Raw genomic sequence first — 22,177 nt, 5'->3', positions numbered from 1 at the left:
ACTACAAATATAAGAAGTTCATGTTGAACAAAAGGGAACATTCAAATGGCCGATATCCTGATGAAAAATTGGCAAACCTCATTAGTGAGTAAAAAACAAAACAAAACAAAAAAACACAATTTAAAACAAAAATATATTTCTAGAAGCCACATTCTCTAGAGGTTAAATTAATCTGACAATATCAAGTACTGGTTAGTATATGGGCAGTGGAAACTCTTACAGATTTGAACTGGAAGTGCATATTGGAGAAGGCAGTGGCACCCCACTCCAGTACTCTTGCCTGGAAAATCCCATGGATGGAGGAGCCTGGTAGGCTACAGTCTATGGGGTCGCTAAGAGTTGGACACGACTGAGCGACTTCACTTTCACTTTTCCTGTTCATGCACTGGAGAAGGAAATGGCAACCCACTCCAGTGTTCTTGCCTGGAGAATCCCAGGGATGGAAGAGCCTGGTGGGCTGCCGTCTATGGGGTCGCACAGAGTCGGACACGACTGACGTGACTTAGCAGCAGCAGCATATTGGTATGTATAATTCACTTTAGCATATTGTTTAAAAGGAGCTACTAAATTTAAGTATATTAGTATTTACTTGGGCTTACTAAAGATAAATATACACATAAATAACAGCATGGAAAATAAATACATATGCCATATGTATATGTGTATCAATCAGAAATTCATGTGGCACAGTTACTAAAATGCATCTACAAGTAAGCTCACAGCACCATTATTCATTACTAAATGTATCTAATATTTAAAATAGACCAAATTGCCTTCAAGAGTCTTTGTATTTTATGGTGCACTGAATAAAATATGAAAATGAAATTGAACACATTACTGCTACATAAATATGATAGTGTGATATTATTTTAGATAAATATTGCAAACATAACACTCCCTGTAGAAAGGTAGACACTGAAGTAATCATACTGTGTGAATCTATTTTTTGTAAAGTGTAAAACAGCTCAATCTATGGTATAAAAAGTAGTGGTAACTTTGCAAACAAGAATGAAAATTAAGTGTATGAGAAGAAACACACAGGATATTGTTATATTGTTAGTAATGTTGACCTGAGTGGTTATTCATATGAGTACTGTTATTATGTATAACTTATTGAGTTATCCATTATGACTTATAAATATGTCTGTGCATTTTACTTAGAGAAAAAGGAAAAAAAAAAACCTCTTAAAATCACTACAATGAATAGCATTGTTTTAATGCTATGCAATAGAAGAACCAGTTGTGTGAGATTGCTTGACTGTGTCCTAGAAAACATAACTTTGTCTAGTTTTATACTTACTTTTTTCTATTAACACTATTATTATATATTTGTTTTCATTTCTTCATCATTGTTTGTTTTTTTTTTTTAATTTACCAATTGGGAGGATTATCAGTTAACTACAGGCTATTCTATTGAATTTGAAATTTAAATTAAACTATTAATCACTTTTAATATAGGTACCTCCAACATATCACATGTGAAATACTGATTCTTAAAAAGTATTTATCTAAATTTCAAATAGGTATCCTAATTATTTTTCTCAATTGAGCCACCCAAGCTAAAGTAGTTTAACCTGAAATAAAATGAGATTGCATCAAAAATGATTCTATGGAGCACAATGCTCAATATTTAATAGATTTGTGGAAATATCTGACATATATTTCTAATTTCCTAGCAATGTGCTAATGGATTGGTTATAGTTTTGGTACATGAGAGAAAAATTAGGATCTCTACCTCAGTAAATGTTTTGCACAGTCCTCTGAAAGCTAAATTTAAAGGTATAATATTTCTATTATCAAAACAAATATAAAACAACTGTTTAATAATGCCAAGGATAGTTAGCAAATAATGATCCTGTAATACACATCTAATCAGACAACTTTGTTCTTTAAAATAAATAATTCATTGCTTTCACTTTTCAGTTGTTATGTGTTAAAGTTGTATTCTACAACTAGTTACTTTAAAGTGACAATAATTTTGAGTAAACAGTGTTTATTGGCATTGATCAATGTATAATTAAAGAAAAATAACAAATGAAGCTGCTCATCTGGACTTAAATAATCGAATCACCGATTTTCTAAATGGGAAGTAGTATAGAAACAATAACTGTGTCCATTCTAGTAAGGTTATAAAAACGTTAATATTTATAAAGGTCCATAAAAACCAATAAGTTTATTTGAATGGAGAGGTAAAGACAAAATAAAAATGAGCATGAAGAGTAAAATGAGCAAGTCTATGAAAGGCAGAAGTCTGATTCTATGCCGGATAATTGCAATGTGAGATAAGAAAAAGATTAGAGACCAAGTGGGAAATACAGGATAATGCACTGCATTCTGGGAAGTGGATAGTGGTCAGCTTGATGTTCTCATCATAAGAGGAGGTTTCTGAGCTGTAATTCAAATCTTAAGTTTATAAGAGTAACAAGACAAGACAGAGAAGTTGCAGTATAAAAAAAAATCGATTTAGAACATATTTAGTGAGTTTCTTGACAAAGCAGATGGCTGGTGTTATGGTGCTATGAAAATAAAAAAGTAAAAAAAGATATGCTTTCACCAATAGAGTTCTGTCTACCATGAGGGACACAGTGTATGAAAATAATAATAAATAAAACTCTATGTAATATAATTAGATGATATATGGCATTATGTAGTCCAATAATCAGATAACTCATATTACCAGTTCATTTTTTAATTAATTAATTTATTTTAATTGGAGGCTAATTACTTTACAATATTGTAGCGTTTTTTGCCATACACTGACATGAATCGGCCATGGGTGCACATGTGTTCCCTATCCTAAACCCCCCTCCCACCTCTCTCCCCATCCCATCCCTCTGGGTCATCCCAGTGCACCAGCCCTGAGCACCCTGTCTCATGCATCAAACCTGGACTGGTGATCTATTTCACATATGGCATTATACACGTTTCAATGCTATTCTCTAAAATCATCCCACCCTTGCCTTGTCCCACAGAGTCCAAAAGACTGTTCTTTATATCTGTGTCTCTTTTGCTGTCTCACATATAGGGTCATCATTATCATCTTTCTAAATTCCATATATATATGTTAATATACTGTATTACCAGTTCAACTTTTATCAGCCATGTATAAACAAACAAACAAAAATTCCTTTCTTTATTTAATCTAATTTATCTCAGAAAAGAGTAAAGAAAAATTTCCCACTATCATGCTACAATCATAAAGCATAATAAAGTGATTATGACATAATAAGCAAAATAATGTCAAAGAGAGTCTGGGAGCTCCCTTTAACAAGCACATTAATATTCTGAATTAAAATGCACAAATATTCACCAAAAATGGTATAAATAAAAACCATTAAATTATTTCAGGTTATATTTATTCCAAAAGAGTTTTGGCAACAAGTTATGAAAAAAAAAGTCAGTTTTCAGAGCTTATTTTGTATAACCACTTGTGGACATATTTATTCTAAATAATAGTCACCATGCTACATTTTCTCTTTTGGGGAAACTCCTCCTGTATTAAATAGATACAATTATTTTTCAAGAAATCTGAGGTGCATATTTAAAATGGGAGTCCAAGGTCACACAGCACATATGAAACAGGGATTCAGATATCAAAGCAATATACAGATGAATTTGCAACCCCTCTTAAGTGCCAATGGTATTTTTCATAGAACTATACAGAATAATCCTAAAGTACTATGTAACCATAAATGACTTTAGCTAGCCAGAATAATCTTGAGAAAGAACAAAGTTGGAGGTATCACACTCTCTGATTTCAAACTATACTACAATCTTTAGTGATCAAACATTATGGAATTGATGCAAAAACAAACTCATAGGTTACAGGAACAGAATAGAGAAGCCAGAAATAAATCCAATGCTTGTACAATTATTAATCTGTGACAAAAGAGGCAAGAATATAAGATGGGGAATACACAGTCTCTTTGATATATGGCATTGGGGAAAATGACACCTACATGCAAGAGGATCCATTTCTATCACTTTCTCACACCATATACAAATATAAACTCAAAGTTGGTTCAAGACTTAAATGTAAGACCTGAAAACATGAAATTCCTAAAAGAAAACATAGATGGTACATCCCTTGACATCAACCTTAGATATATACTTTTGGATCTGTCTCCTTAAATTAAGGCAGTAAAAGCATGAATGAACAAACAGGAGTAGGTCAGTCTAAAAATGTTTTGGCACAGCAGAGGGAAGTATCTACAAAATGAAAATGTGACATATTGAATGGGAGAATGTATTTCCAAGCCATACGTCCAAAAAAGGGTTAATGTCAAGAATATACAAGGAACACATACAACTGAATAAAATACAAAGACAATAGATAATCCAAGAACCTGATTAAACATTTTCCAAAGAAGACATACAGAGGATCAACACGCACATGAAAAGATGTTCAACATCACTATTATCAGGGAAAGTGAAAATGGAGTTGCTCAGTTGTGTCCAGCACTTTGTGACCCCATGGTAGCCTGCCAGGCTCCTTTGTCCTTGGAATTCTCCATGCAAGAATACTGGATTGGGTAGTCATACCCTTCTCCAGGGGATCTTCACAACTCAGGGATCAAACCCAGGTCTCTCAAATTGCAAGTGTATTTTTTTTTACTGTCTGAGCCACCAAAAGCATAATGAGATATCACTTCACAAGTGTCAGAATGAGTATCCTCAAAAAGGCAAGAAAATAACAAATGTTTGTGAGAATGTGGAGAAAAGGGATCCCAGTACAGTTTTGCCAGGAAAGTAAATTGGTGCAACCACCGTGGAAAATAGTGTGGAGTTATCTGAAAAAACTAAAAAACAAAACAGGACAGAACTGCTCTATATTCCAGCAGTTCCACTTCTAGGCATTTACCTAAAGAAAACAAAAACAGCAACTTGAAAATGTATATGCACCCCCATGTTCATTGAAGAATTATTTGCAACAGCCAAAATATGGAAGGAACCTAAGTGCTCATTAAATAGATGAATGAATCAGGAAGTTGTGATAACTGTATATTACGAAGCCATTACGAAGCCTTTGACTGTGTGGATCACAACAAACTGTGGAATTTTCTTAAAGATATGGGAATACCAGAACACACAACCTGCCTCCTGTGAAATCTATATGCACTCAAGAAGCAACAGTTAGAACAGGACATAAACAATAGACTGGTTCCAATTCAGGAAAGGAGTATGTCAAGGTTGTATATTGTCACCCTGGTTATTTAAATTAGATGCAGAGTACATCATATAAAATCCCAGGCTGGATGAAGCACAAGCTGGAATCACGATTGCCAGGAGAAATAGCAATAACCTCAGATACACAGATGACACCACTCTTAACGGCAGAATGTGAAGAAGAAGTAAAGAGCTCTTGATGAAAGGGGAGAATGAAAAAGTTTGCTTAAAACTCAACATTCAGAAAACTAAGATCATGGCATCCGGTTCCATCACTTCATGGCAAATAGATGGGGAAATAGTGGAAATAGAGACTTTATTTTTTTGGCCTCCCAAATCACTGCAGATGGTGACTGCAGCCATGAAATTAAAATATACTTGCTCCTTGGAAGAACAGCTATGAACAACCTAGACTGCATATTAAAAAGCAGAGACATTACTTTGTCAACAAAGGTCTGTCTAGTCAAAGCTATGTTTTTTCCAGTAGTCAGGTAGGGGTGTGAGAGTTGTCCTATAACAAAGGCTGAGCGCTGAAGAATTGATGCTTTTGAACTGTGGTGTTGGAAAAGACTCTTGAGAGTCCCTTGGACTACATGGAGATCCAACCAGTTCATCCTAAAGGAAATCAGTCCTGAATATTCGTTGGAAGGACTGATGCTGAAGCTGAAACTCCAATATTTGGCCACCTGATGCAAAGAACTGACTCATTTAAGAAGACCCTGATGCTGGGAAAGATTGAAGGCATGAGGAGAAGAGGATGACAGAGAATGAGATGGTTGGATGGCATCACCAACTCAATGGATATGAGTTTGAGCAAGCTCCTGGAGTTGGTGTTGGACAGGGAAGCCTGGTGTGCTGCATTCCACAGGGTCGCAAATAGTTGGCCACAACTGAGTGATTGAACTGAACTGAACTGAATCCATTAAAAAAAAAAGAAATCTTGCCATTTTTGACAGCGTGGTTGGATCTAGAAAGTATTATGATAAGTGAAACAAGTCAGGAAGAGAAAGACAAATATTGTATTTTTTCATTTATATGTGGAATTTAAAAATCAAAAACAAACAAAAATAAGAAGATCATAGACTCACATATATGGAGAATAAGTATGTTGTTTCCAGAGAAGAGAGTGGTGGAGGAGGCAAAACAGGTGAATGAGATTAACTAGCACAAATCTTCAGTCTTAAAAAGTCACGGAGATGTAATATATGGCATAAGGAATATAGTCAATAATACTGTAATAACTTTGTATGAGGACAGATTGTTACTAGGCTTATCATGGTGATCACCTCATAGTGTATGCAAATGTCAAATCACTATGTAGTACACCTGGAGCTAACATAATAAGTCAACTATACTTCAAAGAAGAATTTGTTGTATACACAGTCCATTGTTACTACTTACTACAGTCTTTTTAAAAATTTCATCTTGAAGAATATGTTAATTAGAGATATACATTTGGCAGAGATTCTTTAAGTCTCTCTGAAAAACAATCCACATACCAAAAAAAAAGGATATTATTGAAATATTATTAGGGAAAGGGAACTAAAACACAGATAATTTCAAAAATTAATAGATTATGATTTTAAAATTTCATGTTCAAATATAATGGCCCATGTTGATGTCTGCTTGTCATTTTTATATTCTTTTTACATTCACATTTATCCATAGAACCACATGCATTGTTTATCAGATAATTGTCTAGACCTGTTTGAGTCTATCATGTTAATATTTAAAATTGTTATCTGAATCACTGGTGATACCTATATGTGTAGATATTTTATCTACCTTATGTCCATGCTTAAGGCTTTCTTAAGAGAGGAACATTTTCAGGTATCCATAAGCCAGATTTACCCAATAATGTTCCAAAGATATTGCTCCCCTCCACATTCATGAGCAAAGCCATCCACAGAGAATGAAGGTAGAAGAAAGTACCGTGAGGTGCCTGCATGTATGCATGCTCAGTCGTGTTTGACATTTTGTGGAAGAAAACATATTAGAATACTAAAGCAAACTGTTGCTGATACATTTCACGTGTTGCCTTAAATTTTCTGTTCACATCTTATCAAATGATGTTGCCTCGTTGCTTGATATTCTAAGTTGATCTTGGCAAAATTCCTTGGTGATCCATGTTGAATTCCAGAAATATGTATTTCATCCTTTCTAATCACCATTTCTCAAACACTTTGCCTGTATTCTAATTTGGTGCAAATGTCTGACAGTAAAATCAGAACATATGCATATCTATATTTGTCAGTTGTCTATCTGAAATATTTCAGGAATACAAGCCGGATATATGATGGTGTAAGGTTGACAATAATGATAAGGAAATAGTTCCTGTATGAAATTAGTTTTCTTTTGCCCCTGACATTCATTTATTCAACAAATGAATGCTTGAATATTGCCCAGGCACTGTTCTAAGCCTTGGTTATGTGAACTCTGTGAAAAATAAAAATATTTTTAAAGATTTAACTTTGTGGACCTTTCATTATTATGATGCCCCTGACATTCATTTATTCAACAAATGAATGCTTGAATATTGCCCAGGCACTGTTCTAAGCCTTGGTTATGTGAACTCTGTGAAAAATAAAAATATTTTTAAAGATTTAACTTTGTGGACCTTTCATTATTATGATCATAAAGATCAAATGTCATCAAATTACTGAATTGCTTGACATATTCTTCTTTCTTGACCTGTTATTTTCATTGCTCTGACTATCCCAAAATAATGATTGGTAATTTATGTCAATATTGGCTTATTAATAGGATGCTAAAATCTCTATGTTTCTGGAGAAGCTCTTTGTAGTAGAAACAAACAAACAAGCAACAACAACAAAAAAGACCAGTACTCTCAGTTTGGAGAGGAATAAATTCATCCTTTAAAGAAATTTATGTTTTTAAAATTATTTTAGGAACATACTTGCTATATTTGCATTTTGGAAACTTCAGTTTTCTCTTGGTAGCTGTAAAATTGATTGATTTTTCATCACTCATGGCATGGAAACAATTTCAAATTAAGAACTCTATTTTAATCAACCACATCCATTTATCTAAAGCTAGACTTTGCTTCTTTCTTCTTCTGACGTGTATAAAAAGTCAATTTGTCTCCCCAAATATGCATAAAATACCAAAAGCCAGTGTTTCTCTCCAACATCAAGTTGACAGGTTAACATTAGCTGTAAGCGCAAAAGCTTATTTAAAGTAATAAAATGTAAAGCTAATTTGAAAATAATTATCAGTAAATGTAATCAGATAATGGTACCTTGGATTTACCTCAAAAGTGTCTGCTTAGCTAGAGACTGGACACATAAATTTTAAAAAATTTAGAAACCAAACATAGATTCAGATTTTTTGGTAAATAGCTTGCTATATATTTTTCAGGGGGGGAAGTAGAGTGATCATCTGGAGAAGGCAATGGCAACCCACTCCGGTACTCTTGCCTGGAAAATCCCATGGACGAGGAGCCTGGTAGGCTGCAGTCCACGGAGTCGCTAAGTCAGACATACTGAGCGACTTCACTTTCATGCATTGGAGAAGGAAATGGCAACCCACTCCAGTGTTCTTGCCTGGAGAATACAAGGGACGGCGGAGCCTGGTGGGCTGCTGTCTATGGGATCGCACAGGGTCAGACACGACTGAAGGACTTAGCAGCAGCAGCAGAGTAATCATCTAGATTGGTGTTTTATAAATTATGCAACCAAACATTCTTAAAATTAGAACACAATGAATATGTTTTTCTAAACTTCAAGAATTTGAGGGAAAGACTCAGGACCCTTTTTAAATCAAAAACATTTTTAGTTACCTGATAATGAAAGCAAACATTGAGATAATTTTTATTTTCTATGACAGAATATTTTTTCTAAATTTTAATAATTCTGGCTTTTTTGTGACCCATGTACTGTAGCCTGCCAGGCTCCTCTGTCCATGGAATTCCGCAGACAATATTGGAGTGGGTAGTCATTCCCTTCTGCGGGGTATCCTGACCCAAGGATTGAACCCAGGTCTCCTGTATTTCAGGCAGATTCTGTCACCATCTTAGCCACCAGGGAAGCCCTATCAATACACAGGGTTTTACTGATATGTCAAACTAATTTTTCCAGATCCTTATGAGTTGGCCAGTTGGGAAACAATTCAATAATCTATTTACATTATCTTCAATATGAAAACAATATCACATATTGAAATATCTAAATGCAATGATATTGCAGTGTGATGTGGTTCACATGCCAATTTCGACCACATGCCATTGGGCAGGACATCTCAAAAGTTGATTCACCAGGAATCTTCTCAATATCAGACTGATTTGATCGGTCTGTGTAGGGATCTGAGATTCTACATTTCTAGGAATGTCCTAGGCCATACAATTGCTGATGGAATGATGGCCTGGGAAAGATTTACCCTGAACAGTTTTGTAGCCCAAACAACTAGTTTTGTTTTCTTTTTTCCTTTTTCTCAAAAACACTTTTAATTGAGGTGTAATTAACATAAAAATATTAAACATTGTAAATGGAACAATTCAGTAATATTTAACAGATTGACAGGGTTATACAACCAACACCTCTAATTCCAAAATATTTTCATCACCCCCAAAGTAAACCAAACATATGTCAAGCAGCCATGCCTCACTTTTGTCTATCCACAGTCCACAGCATAAACCAATCTACATTATTTGTCTATGGATTTACTAATTTTGGATATTTCATATACGTAGACTTTTACAATAGGTGACATTTTAGGTCTAACTTCCTTCATTAAACATAATTTTTTTTGAGGTCTTTCCATGTTGCAGTACTTCACTGCTTTTTTGACTGAATAATAAGTATCCTGATTTTATGTACACAGGTATGCACTGTAATTGGTTTACCCAATAATCCACTGATGGATTTCTTTTTATTCAGTCACTCACTTGTGTACAACTCTGCAACACCATGTACTGTGGCACAGCAGGCTTCCCTGTCCTTCATCATCTCCCGGAGCTTGCTCAAATGCATGTCCATTGAGTCAATGATGCCATCCAACCATCTTGTCCTCTGTCATCCTCTTCTCCTCCTGCTTCGATCTTTCCCAGCACCAGAGACTTTTCCAATGAATCAGTTCTTTCCATCAGGTGGCCAAAGTATCAGATATTCAGCTTCAGCATCAGTCCTTCCAATGAATATTCAGGACTGATGGACTGGTTGGATCTCCTTGATGTCCAAGGGACTCTCAAGAGTCTTCTCCAACACCACAGTTCAAAAGCATCAATTCCTAGGTGCTCAGCTTTCTTTATAGCCCAACTCTCACATTCATACATGACCACTGGAAAAACCATAGCTTTGAATAGACAGACCTTTTTTGGCAAAGTAATGTCTCTGCTTTTAATATACTGTCTAGGTTGTTCATAGATTTTATTTCAAGGAGCAAGTATCTTTTAATTTCATGGCTGAAGTCACAACCTGATTTTGGAGCCTGAGTAAGGAAAGTCTTTCACTGTTTCCACTGTTTCCCCATCTATCTGCCATGAAGTGATGGGACTGGACATCATGACTTCTTGTTTTTTCAATTTTGAGTTTTAAGCCAGCTTCTTCACTATCCTCTTTCACCTTCATTAAGAGGCTCTTTAGTTCCTCTTTGCTTTCTGCCATAGGGTTGGTGTTATCTACATATTTGATGTTATTGATACTTTTCTTGGCAAACTTGATTCCAGCTTGTGCTTCATCCAGCATGGCATTTCGCATGATGTACTCTGCATATAAATTAAACAAGCAGTACATAGGCATAAATATAGCACATGCAAGGCTATGTGACAATACATAGCCTTGACATTCCCCTTTCTCAATTAGGCACCAATCTGTTGTTCCATGTTCAGTTCAAACTGTTGCTTCTTGACTGCATACAGCTTTCTCAGGAGGCAGGTAAGGTAGCTTGGATTTACCATCTCTTTAAGATCATTCCATTGCTTGTTTTGATCCACACAGTCAAAATTTTTAGAGTAGTCAGTGAAGCAGATGTAGTTACTATTTTTCTGGAATCCCCTTGCTTTTTCTATTATCCAAAGGATGTTAGCAATTTGATCTCCATTACTTTGTCTTTCCTAAATCCAGTTTGCACATCTGAAAGTTCTCGGTTCAGGTACTCTTGAAGCCTAGCTTGGAGGATTTTGAGCTTGACTTGTGCACATCTGAAATGAGTGAAATTGTGTGGTAGTTTGAATATTCTTTGGCATTTCCCTTTTTGGGGAGTGAAATGAACTGACATTTTCCAGTCATGCAGTCACTGCTGAGTTTTCCAAATTTGCTGGCATATTGAGTGCAGCCTTTTAACAGCATCATCTTTTAGGATTTGAAATAGCTCAACTGGAATTCCATCACCTACACTAGCTTTATTTGTAGTGATGCTTCCTAAGGCCCACTTGACTACGCACTCCAAGATGTCTGTCTCTAGGTGAGTGATCACACCATCGTGGTTATCCGGGTCATGAAGATCTTTTTTGTATAGATCTTCTGTGTATTCTTGCCACCTCTTCTTAATATCATCTGCTTCTGTTAGGTCCATACCATCTCTGTCCTTTATTGAGCCCAACTTTGCATGAAACATTCTCTTGCTAACTATAATTTTCTTGAGGAGATCTGCAGACTTTTCCATTCGATCGTTTTCCTTTGCATTGTTCACTTAGGGATGCTTTCTCATCTCTCCTTGCTATTCTTTGGAACTTTGCATTCAGATGGGTATATCTTTCCTTTTCTCCTTTGCCATTAGATTCTCTTTTTTCCTCAGCTATTTAAGACCTCCTCAGAAAGTCATTTTTCCTTTTTGCATTTCTTTTTCTTGGGTACGGTTTTGATCACTGCCTCCTGTACAGTGTTACAAACCTCCATCCATAGCTCCTCAGGCACTCTATCAGGTCTAATCCCTTGAACTCTTTGTCACTTCCACTGTATAATCATAAGGGATTTGATTTAGGTAATACCTGAATGGCCTAGTGGTTTTCCCTACTTTCTTCAGTTTCTCTGAATTTTTTAATAAGGAGTTCATGATCTGACGGATATATAAGGAATAATCTTTGACTGTTATAAATAGTGCTTGTATAAACACAAGTATTTATTTGAGTACTTGTTTTCAGCTATTATTTGTATACATGGAATTGAAATTGCTGGATCACAGACTGTTCTATAGCCATCCTAGTATATATGAAGTAGTACCTAACTGTGAAAACAATTAATATAAACCAATCTAATTCTTATACATTTTAAATCCCAATAATATCTGAAATTCAGCAGGTCCCTAAAGGTTGTTGTACTAACTACAACTAAAATGAAAAAGTAAAATGAAAATGAAAACTAATATGGTACACTAAAAAGAAGACTATCTGCAAATATAATTTTCCTCCAGCTATTTAAAAAAATGCAAGTGATTGATATTACACAGCAGATTGTCAATAGCTCTTTATTTAATGAAAAAATTTTGAAATAAAATAAATGGAATTTATTTAATGAAATGTACTGATCACTTGCCAGTACATGATTTTTTAATGATATTTGTGCTGAAATTCAATACCTAATTCTAGCAGAAAAATTGAACACTCACTCTGAAGAGTTCACCATAAAAGCAGTGAAAGGAGAGTAAAAATAGTATGACTCAGACTGATTTTAATATATAGCCTTTATGATGTGCTCAATTTTGACAAAAGTCTCAGTTACTAATGGACAGGGAATAAAGGTTAAAAAATAGAAATTTCCCTTATTTTACTTGACAAATCAAATTCAAAATATGCAGATAATTACATTGTTGTCAGAGTTCTACCTTATTTTGGTTTAATCATATTAAGATTTGTGATAGCTATCGGTACTTATTCCTGAAACATGTCTTTATTTTATTTATTCAAATAGCAAATGAAAATACCTATAGCAGAGTCATATCTAAGCATGCAACTGACTTCAGGCCATGCTATTCTATACAAAGAATCAAATATCTTGGTAATTTTTACCTCAATTAAAACATATGTTTCTTTTCAAACTACTGATTATTATTATTATTACTGTTTATTATAAGATTGAAAAAGTAATGGACTTTACTTTATCTTATATTGGCTTCTGTGATTTTACTTTTCTGGCACTATCTAGGTTTGCATAAGTGTCTGACATGCAGTTTATTTATAGGAGCACTGTTTTAATTAAATGATATTGTGTACTTATTTTTAGAATAGAAGTAAAGCTGTCTTGCCATCTTTAAATAGGTTCATCCGCCATTAACTTTTCTTTAATGGAGACTTTACATAACCTTAACAAACTTCAACTGCCATAATGCCTTCAGGAAATATTGAGGTGTGGGGTTCATTTTTCCTGACAGTAAATGCCCCCAGGTGAAATTAAAAATTGCTTTTTCCTTTAATGCCTTGCTGCTTAGAGCCAATTTCTTTCACTATCTCTCTGTGACTTTTAAACTGAAGGAACGCGAAGTTTTCTGGGGAAACCTGATAAATAAACATGCCAATTCTTCAGACTTAGACTTAATATTACAATAATTATGAGTAATAAACTCTAACCGTCAGGTAACTGGGTGATAGTTTTATGGATTTCCTACATAAGCTTTTTGATGGCTGTTTGTTCCCTCCTTTAGAGATATTTCCTTTTACAATTCTTGATTACTGTCTTTTTTTTTTCAGATAATATATATTGCATGAAATTTGATGAGTAAGTAATTAAGACATTATCTCATGAAAATCAGTGGATTTTACAAATATTAGTAAATTTACATTCTTAAAACAGTATACTACACAGAACTGAAGAATACTCAGCATTTAGTTTTTAAATTATAATATAGGTGTTTTGTGCTAGTTCTTTATTAACATTTTTTATTTGAAAGTAACACAGGTGAATCACATTGTGAGAAAAATAAATAAATGAAACAAACTTTAAGTAAGATGAAATAATCATTATTTTTAGTATGTTCTATATGTATTTGTTCACACATTTTACCTGTATATAATCCTCATTGAGAAAGTTAAAGAATGTGAAAAAGAATTTTAACTCATCTAAAATTTAACATAAGGAAAACTGCTTACATTGATCAGGAAACTTCTCATTGATCACTACATTGTCGAGGTTTGATTTCAATGGTGAGCTTCATAGTGCAGCATTTAGTACTGATAATGCATTAAGTCTGTATCAGCTCAGAGTAGCCTCTGCAAGTTGTGCTTTGAAGGTAAACTTACACATAAATCATTGACTCACTTAATGTCTTTTCCTTTTTCTGCCATTCTGCAATAAATTACCCAGTAACTCTTTTACAACTCACAAACTTTTATAGCCAAATATAAATGGGCTACATTTGCAATGTTTTCTTTGTCATATAATTCTAACAAGCAATGTTTTTTTTTTAATGACACTTTCATGCTAATTATGAGAAAATACAATTAATTCATTTGTTAAGAAAAATCAAGGTAATATTAATTCAACTTGTAAATAAAACAATACTTTATGTGACACATGTTTAAATAATAAGGCAATTTATATAATTTTAAGTTAAAATTAAGTAGATATAAATTATAAGAAATATATCTAAAATGAAATACAATTAGTATCTATACTATAGTGATTTTTTAGAAGTGCCGTACTTAATTAAAGACTTTCTACTAGATGCTAGGAAGCAAAACTGCTTTTTACTTTGATCATATTTTAACACTTGTGCTTCATAAATATCTACAGCAAATCGATTTCAGAATTTTTAAAAATATATAGACTCATTTTAATCTTGTTTATATTTGGTGATTTTTTTTTCTTGTCCAAATTGTGACATATGTATATGTCTGGACATGTACTGTTTACTTATTTGCTTTATCTATGTATCCCACATATCTTATTTTCTTGACTTTTGGTTAGTAGGATATCTTAGTTAACAGAAATTTCAGAATTTGAGATACCTGAAAAGAAGTCACAATGACACTAGTGGAAACATACTCTCAGTTGGTTTATTGTAGGATATGATATTCATGGGAAAGAGCAATTAAGTTGAATAGAAATGCTTCCACTTGTCACATCTATTGCAGTTTACCTAAATTTTAGTTTTTATGTAACTTCACTTCATGCAACTTAATATTCTCATATAATTCAATCAACATTTATATACTGCTATCTATTAAATCTTTATTTTCTGATACTTCTATTGGCATGAAAAATTTTTAATTATATTTTTCCTATAACTGACAAATAAAAGGTGCTTGATAAATATTAACTGGGTTGCAAACCCTGGTGGCTCAGCGGTGAAGAATCCACCTGCCAATGCAGTAAAAGCAGGTTCAGTCTCTGGGTTGGGAAGATCCCCTGGAGGAGAATATGGCAACCCACTCCGGTCTTCCTGCCTGGAAAATCACATGGGAAGAGGAGCCTGGTGGGTTATAGTCCATGGTGTCACAAAAAGTTGTACATAGCTTAGTGACTGAGCATGCACATACCAAACAACATTAGGCAAGGAACAGGTATTGTGTTGATGCTTTATCTTTGCTTTATTTCAGCTTTATTGAGATATAATTGACATATAGCATTGTGCACATTTAATGTCTACAACTGTCGGTTTGATAAACTTGCATATTCGAAAATGGTTGCCACCATAAGGTTTTCTAATATCTCCATCCAGTCACATAATTACCATTTGAGGTGATAACATTTAATAGCTACTGTCTTAGCACCTTTTAAGTATACAATATAGTACTTTATTATTATAATCACCATTCTGTATGTATATTAGATCCACAAAACAGATCAATTTTGCAACTTGGAAATGATAACTTTTGACCAATATTTTCCCATTTACATTAGTATTCTTTGGGTTCATTTATATAAGTGTAGTCATTTAAATTCAGAAATCAAATTTCAATGTCCACTTTATATTTGATGCCTGCATCAATAGAAGTATTACCTGTATGGAGACCTATATAGAAACTTTTAGTTTTTGTATTTATAGTCTATGATTGGGAGAAGGCAATGGCAACCCACTCCAGTGCTCTTGCCTGGAAAATCCCATGGATGGAGAAGCCTGGTGGGCTGCAGTCCGTGGGATCGCTAAGAGTCGGACACGACTGAGCGGCTTCACTTTCATTTTCAATTTCCTCTTTCATGCATTGGAGAAGGAAATGGCAACCCACTCCAGTGTTCTTGCCTGGAGAATCCCAGGGACAGGAGAGCCTGGTGGGCTGCCATCTATGGGATTGCACAGAGTCGGACACGACTGAAGCGACTTAGCAGCAGTAGCAGCAGCAGTCTATTATTACAGGGCTATACATTTAAAGGCATCGGGAATTCCAGGTAGTAGTTTGTAGTTATAACTGAAATTAATACCTTCTTTGCACTAGTTCTAAGGTACTGTTTTTGCTTAAAATATTGGAGACGCAATGTTATTTGCCCTTTGAGGTTATATACACCTCAAACAATAGTAGAAAAGCACCTTTATTCCTTCTCCATCATGTTGCTTCTACCCCATCTGGAGTCTCTGGTTCTATAATGCTTAAATATGAATAAACTAGAAAGCAACATGCATCAGGTGAAATTTTGGACGGGGTAGAATTTGAGAGCAACATTCTTCAAAGATAGTGTTCAGAAATTATCTTCACTCTCCTAGAAGCAGAAAGAACTTTTTAGAACTAACTTAAGAAACATGTTATAGCAGGTCTATAAACCATACTGGAATTAACTATCAGCAAACGTTGAGGAAAGTCAACAGTAATTAAAAATTCTGAAACCATAAATGCGATTTTGAAATCATTTTCAGTGCTAAGGTTCTCCCTTCCATGTACTTCAACACATTCTCTGGGGTGTGGTATTTATGTTTACTTTTTGAATAGCATTTTTACCAGTGGCACCATACAGACAATATACCCTGTTCAGACTACTTCAAAAGGGCAATCAAAAGTTGCCCTTCTGAAAATAACTACAGCACACTGTGTATGTATTACTCAAGTGCTGTCTGTTTTTGATATCAGAAAGTTCTAAGGGGAAAATGGGAATTGAGAAAAGGCCTAAAATATTGATGCCAAATATCCAAGGTCATGCCAATAGGAAGGTAGTGTTGCCATAGGCAAAAGATAATCAAGAATGCCTTACTTTGAGAAGTAAGTTGTCATTATCATTTTCTGTTATTTTGAAACGTAGAGTCCAATAGAACATATTTAAGTCAAGTCAGAGTGGCTGAAGAACTATAGAAGGAGGTTCATGACATATACAGGAGGCAGGGATCAAGACCATCCCCAAGAAAAAGAAATGCAAAAAGGAAAAATGATTGTCTGCGGAGGCCTTACAATTAGCTGAGGAAAGAAGAGAAGATAAAGGCAAAGGAGAAAAGGAAAGATATACCCATTTGAATGCAAAGTTCCAAAGAATAACAAGGACAGATAAGAAAGTCTTCCTCAGTGATCAATGCAAAGAAATAGAGGAAAACAATAGAATGGAAAAGACTGGAGAACTCTTCAAGAAAATTAGAGGTACCAAGGGAACATTTCATACAAACATGGGCACGATAAAGTACAGAAATTTTATGGACCTAAAAGAAGCAGAAGATATTAAGAAGAGGTGGTAAGAATACACAGAAGAACTATATAAAAAGATCTTCATGACCCAGATAACCGTGATGGTATGATCACTCACCTAGAACCAGACATCTTGGAATGAAAAGTCAAGTGGGCCTCAGGATGCATCATTGCAAACAAAGCTAGTGGAAGTGATGAAATTCCAGCTGAGCTATTTCAAATCCTAAAAGATGATGCTATTAAAGTACAGTACTCAATATGCCAGAAAATTTGGAAAACTCAGGAGTAGCCACAGGACTGGAAAATGTCAGTTTTCATTCCAATCCCGAAGAAGAGCAATGCCAAATAATGTTCATACTTCTGCACAATTGCACTCATCTCACACACTAGCAAAGCAATGCTCAAAATTTTCCAAGCCAGGCTTCAACAGTACGTGAACCATGAACTTCCACATGTTCAAGCTGCATTAAAAAAGGCAGAGGAACCAGAGATCAAATTTCCAACAACTGTTGGATCACAGAAAAAGCGAGAATTCCAGAAAAACATCAACTTCTGCTTTATTGATTATGCCAAAGCCTTTGACTGTGTAGATCACAAAAAACTGGAAAATTCTGAAAGAGATGGGAATACCAGACCACCTTACCTGCCTCCTGAGAAATCTGTATGCAGGTCAAGAAGCAACAATTAGAACTGTACATGGAACAACAGGTTGGTTTAAATCAGGAAAGGAGTCTGTCAAGACTGTATATTGTAACCCTGCTTATCTAACTTCTGTGCAGAGTACATCATGCAAAATGCCAGGCTGGATGAAGCACAAGCTGAAATCAAGATTGTCAGGAGAAATATCAATAACCTCAGATATGCAGATGACACCACCCTTATGGCAGAAAGTGAAGAGGAGCTAAACAGCCTCCTGATGAAAGAGAAAGAGAAGAGTGAAAAAACTTGCCCAAACCTCAACATTCAAAAAACTAAAATCATGGCATCCAGTCCCATCACTCCATTAAAAATAGATGGAGAAACAATGGAAACAGTGACAGACTTTATTTTCTTGCTCTCCAAAATCATTGCAGATGGTGACTACAGCCATGAAATTAAAAGATGCTTGCATCTTGGAAGTAAAGCTATGGCCAACCTAGACAGCATATTAAAAAGCAGAGACATTACTTTGCCGACTAAGATCCACCTAGCAAGAGATATGGTATTTCCAGTAGTCATGTATGGATGTGAAAGTTGGAGTATAAAAAAAAAACAAAACAAAACTGAGTGCTGAAGAATTGATGCTTTTGAACTGTGGTATTGGAGAAGACCCTTAAGAATCCCTTGGACTGCAAGGAGATCCAGCCAGTCAGTCCTAAACGAAACCAGTCCTGAATATTCATTTGAAAGTCAGATGCTGAAGCTGAAAGTCCAATACTTTGGCCACCTGATGTGAAGAACTGACTCATTGGAAAAACTCCTGTTTCTGGGAAAGATTGAAGGGAGGGGGAGAAGGGGATGACAGAGGATGAGATGGTTGGATGGCATCACTGACTCAGTGGATATCAGTTTTTGCAATCTCCAGGAGTTGGTGATGGACAGGGAAGCCTGGTGTGCTGCAGTCTCCAGTGTCACAAATAGTCAGACATGACTGAGTGAATGAAGTGTTAGTGTTATTCACTCAGTCGTGTCCGACTCTGATCCCATGGGCTGTAGACCACTGGGCTCATCTGACCATGGAATTCTCCAGGTAAGAATGGAATGGGTTGCCCTGAAAGTCAAATCAATACTTGAATGAATGTTTGTGGTTTTGATCACCATAGAATAGTGTGGATTATTACTGATACCTAATGCCTGTGTACAGATTAATAGGTAGATATATATTTGGAATGAATATATGTGTATATATATATATATATATATATATATATATACACACACACATATATATATATATCACACCACAGAAAAATGTAAACATAATAAAGAAGACAAATGGATGAGGTGAAAAATTGTTGAACTATCTTCTACTATTTGTTAGCATCCTTGACTAAGGTCCTCATTTTGGTTATTCTTTATTTTGAAAAACTCTCTTTCAGTTTTTAAGAATAGTTAACTAATGAAAAGCCATGCCTCCCATCAATACCAATTTACTCACATTTTGAAGCAATATTTGAAATTATTAACTTCATTGCTATATGCTTTGAAATGAAAAATTAACAGAAATGGATTTGATAATCCCTACTTGCTAAAACAGATGTTAAGAAAAGATTTCCCAACTATATGTGCATTATATAGCTTAAAATTTAATATTAATGACTTTCTTTTTTTTTTTTTTTAATTTTATTTTTTTTTTTATTTTTTATTTTTTATTTTATTTTATTTTATTTTTATAAATTTATTTATTTTACTTGGGGGCTAATTACTTTACAATATTGTAATAGTTTTTGCCATACATTGACAAGAATCAGCCATGGGTTTACATGTGTTCCCCTTCCCGAACCCCCCACCCACCTCCCTCCCCCTCCCATCCCTCTGGATCATCCCACTGCCCCGGCCCCGAGCCCTTGTCACATGCATCGAACATGGAATGGTGCTCTGTTTCACATATGACAATACACATGTCTCAATGCCATTCTCCCAGAACGTCCCACCCTCACCTTCTCCCTCAGAGTCCATAAAATTGTTCCATGCATCTGTGTCTCTCATTCTGTCCCGCATATAGGGTTATCGTTACCATCTTTCAGATTCCATATATATGCATTAGTATACTGTATTGTTGTTTTTCTTTCTGGCTTACTTCACTCTGTATAATGGGCTCCAGTTTCATCCATCTCAGTAGAACTGGTTCAAATGTATTTTTTTTAATGGCTGAGTAATATTCCATTGTGTATATGTACCACAGCTTCCTTATCCATTCATCTGCTGATGGACATCTAGGTTGCTTCCATGTCCTGGCTATTGTAAACAGTGCTGCGATGAACATTGGGGTACACGCGTCTCTTAATGACTTTCTTTGACAGCCTTCTAGAGATAAGAAAGAAAGCCTCACTGTTTAACATAGCTCTTTGCTCACTGTGTGTGTGTATTTCCCTGTACCTGAATACAAGCCCATAAAAACAATGAGAGCAAAGATTTCATATACTGCTTAAATCTATGTGCTAAAATGACTTTTATTTATATAAACTTTAAATTATCTTCTTGTAGGTAATTCATATAATGCCATATACAAAAACTTGAAATATAGTATATGGAACATGCATAGCATATGATTTAGAGCATTTTTAGGAATCTCTGACAGATAAGTGATTAGCTCTATCTGGGGCTGGGACTGAAGAGGGGAGAATTGGGTGCTTTGGCTGCGTATAAATCACTTAAAGGGAAATGTGATATTGCAGCATGTTCACACTGCATTACAGGATGACTCTGAGGACCACTGGAGCATGGGGAGAACACCCAGAACATATTCACAGGAATGAGGGAAAGCCAGGAAGTCAGCATTCCTTGAATGAATGAAAAGTGAATCCTGAACAGCTGAAAGGAAATGAGCCTTCAATTTTTCTTTTAAAACTCTGACTGAATTTACAGTCAATTTTGCTACATTATAATGTGTTATTTTACATTATATGAAGGAACAATGTTGGCTATATGTGTCTGTTAAACATAAATGTGCAAAAAGGAGTCATAAGGTAAAAATATCTCTCAAAATATTTCCAAATAGTCGATGAAACTTACTGTTTTAAGAAATCAGTAGTAACAGAAGTTTCTATAGTAAGCTTTTGCAAGAAGAAATAGTGAAAACACAATTAAAAAAGAAACACACACACACTAATATACAAAAGGAGAAAGACTAGATCCAATTAATAGTCATTTTGTCAAATCAGAAGAGGTAATAAATGGAGAATCAATTTTATTTAAAGCAAAGTCTATTTTTGAGCAGTTACTCATTGAGAGTAGTAAGTCAGGTTTAATGGCATAGTTTCAATACTTTTAAAATATACCTGAATTATTTAAATATATCATTCATGTACTTTATTTTTATTTTCTCATGTACTATATGTATACATTTCTTCATTATGTGGAGTTTCTCTTAATTATGTGTTAATTTATTGTTTCTAAGTTTTTAAATACAATGGAGAAAAATAAGCTTTTAAGCCAAGTTATAATTTCTTTTAATGTCTTTTGACGCAGGCCAAAAAATTCCTAAAGAGTAGCAAAATAGTAAATTTGGTAGGAGGGAAAATGCATTGATTTTGCATATATATACATATATATGATTCTTCAGTTATAGAGATGCCTTTTGGAGAGCATCAAATATATGTATGTATGTATGGATGGATGGATCCATGTATATATCATATATAAACATGTATATATCTCATATACTTAAAAACATTATTTTTATTTTACATTATATAAAGGCAAGAAAAAAGACTATTCTGCATTTGTAGGCTTGATATCTCTAGAAGATCAAAACTTTGTTATTGTTATTTTTACCAACATATTTAAATGGGTAAAAAAATAGAACAATGAATT

This window comes from Giraffa tippelskirchi, chromosome 9 (assembly GCF_054371585.1).
Source record: "Giraffa tippelskirchi isolate mGirTip1 chromosome 9, T2T-mGirTip1v1.2.pri, whole genome shotgun sequence".
Classification (NCBI taxonomy): Eukaryota; Metazoa; Chordata; class Mammalia; order Artiodactyla; family Giraffidae; genus Giraffa; species Giraffa tippelskirchi.
Note: the sequence above shows the minus strand (reverse complement) of the source record.